This window comes from Egretta garzetta, unplaced genomic scaffold, assembly GCF_000687185.1.
Source record: "Egretta garzetta isolate BGI_Z169 unplaced genomic scaffold, ASM68718v1 scaffold251, whole genome shotgun sequence".
Taxonomy (NCBI): Eukaryota; Metazoa; Chordata; class Aves; order Pelecaniformes; family Ardeidae; genus Egretta; species Egretta garzetta.
In genome coordinates, this window is record NW_009258952.1 from 4505118 (window position 1) to 4507400 (window position 2283).

Sequence of the window (2283 nt, forward strand, 5' to 3'; positions counted from 1 at the left end):
TTTCAGTTTTAGATTAACTGCTTGTGATTGCCTAGAGCAATAGTTATTTTCTAGTAGGTCCATCTGCTGTTTGAATCCAACATGCTACTGGACGGTGCCTTAAATACTACAGCTGACATCTATGTTTCAGCAAATCATCGCAGTCACCATAATAAAATTACAGCAGCTAAAGAAATGTATAGTTTGACTGTAAAACCTTTTCTTTTTTTTTTTTTTTTTCTTTTTTTGCTTTGGATTCAAAAATGCAGCTTCCAAGCATATAATTTTCCTTCTCCTGAATTGACCTGCCAGTAAGTAACTTGGCAGTTTACCGAGGCCAACAAATCTTCATGCATCTTGGTAGTTTAGTAGTCTTGTACCAACGATAACACTTCTCTGTCTGACCAGCAAATGCTGACAGCTGAAACTGAAATAAGTGTCAAACATCTGTATGTTTCCATGATGGATTTTCACTCAGTTTTTTTCATTTTGTGGTAGTCATTTTATTTGTTAAATGTATAATTAATATTATAAGAATCTTCAGTTTGAGGACTTTTCAGGCTTGACTAACAGTCAATCTTATCTTATTTTAACAAAGACTGAATATATTACTAAAGTCTAGGATTTACTATTTACTGTGCGGATTTCTAGGCAGGCATGATGACGTGAAATAAGTGAATTGATTTATTTAATTGCAAAAGAGGCATTTTTCTTGGCTAAACATCTACTACTAGTCTGACCAGTCAAATATTCAGAGGGCTAACCTTCACCATGAACATATTAAGTAGATACATGGCCACTGATCAGCAATGTGGGGTTTGACACTGCAGAACTAGAGAGACCTTTTAAGCTGAACAGTTGTGTTTTGATGCAGACTGATTAACGTGGGAGGTCATAGTATGTTTACGTTTCCCTTGGACTAAATCGAAGTGAAATGACACCAAATGATCGGTTAAACATTTTATTTGTGGTAGAAGCAACTTGAACTGGGAAAGCGTAATGGTAGACAGGTGTGGGTCCTATTGAGATGTTTATAAGAAAAGAAAAGAGAAGGAAAAGGAAAAGAGGGGGAGAGAGCGATCACCACCCTTGGATCCCACAATGCCAAAAGCAGCAAACCTCTGGTGATGCGCGCGCACATGGCTCCTTGGACTTGTGCCCTTTTATAGTCTAGTTCCCGCCTCTCAAGGACTTACATAACTCTTGGTCTTCTGCGCAGATGCCACTGTAGAGGGGTGGTTGCAAAGGGTCTTTTGGGTGGTTATGAGCCCCTTCGTCAAATAAACTTCTCATAACCTCTAGCCATATATGGCACGTTGTCATGTTGGGCCGGTTTGAACGTGGAACTGCAAGCCCATCAGGACACGAAGCTGTCTGTAAGGGAAATGAGAACAGTTTAGTGTATTACAAAGGCTGTAATTACGGAGCCAGCATTTACAGGTATAACCTACAGCAATAATATGTAGCTACGACAGCATATACATATTGCTCCAAAGAAAATTAATTTTCTTCTAAAATACTTGACCAATTTTATTCTCTTCTTTGAGCAAGATCTTGTAAATGATGTTATCATGTTTCAGGCTTAATATTTTTAAGAATGAATAGTCTGATAACCTTTTGATTTGATTATTGGTGCAATCAGCTGATGTCTTGACTGGAACTGAGTTAATAAACCAACAATGCTTTGAATAAATGTACCTTTATTCTCTAAATATGCTTTTATGTTCTTAGAGCATCAGGAAAATAGTGAGTTTTTCCGTATTTACAGCAGGTTACAACATTGAAAGGGAATAACTTGGCACTGTCCTTAAATTGCCGTCTTTGTTCCTTTCAACAATTGACTTCATAGGGAACTGGAGGTTTTGTTTTCATGCGTACATATCTATATACCAATATGCATATTTCCATGTATGCAATTACTAGACTATGTTGTGGTCAAAGGCCGTTTCTTTGGATCTCTGTAATAAATGACAGTTTTACGTAATAATCCACAAATATCAAAAAAAGGTTCTGTTAAAAGCCAAAGTCTGAAGAAGTCCAGCCCCAGGAGAATGCTGTGCATTTTTGTGGAATAAGGCTAGCTTATACAAGATGGGAGTTATTAGAACTATTTCTTTCTTTCTCTCCTTTTTTTTTCCTTTATTTTTTGGTAAAACCAGTAGTTAAAAAAGATTCTGAAAAAATTTTAGCTGCAGAAAAGATTGGAAGAAGTTGTATCTGCTGCTGGAATTCATTCACAGAATGCTTGTAGCTCACTCAGAATTCTTGGTTAATAAGTATCCTGAATTTTCTGGTGATGCTATT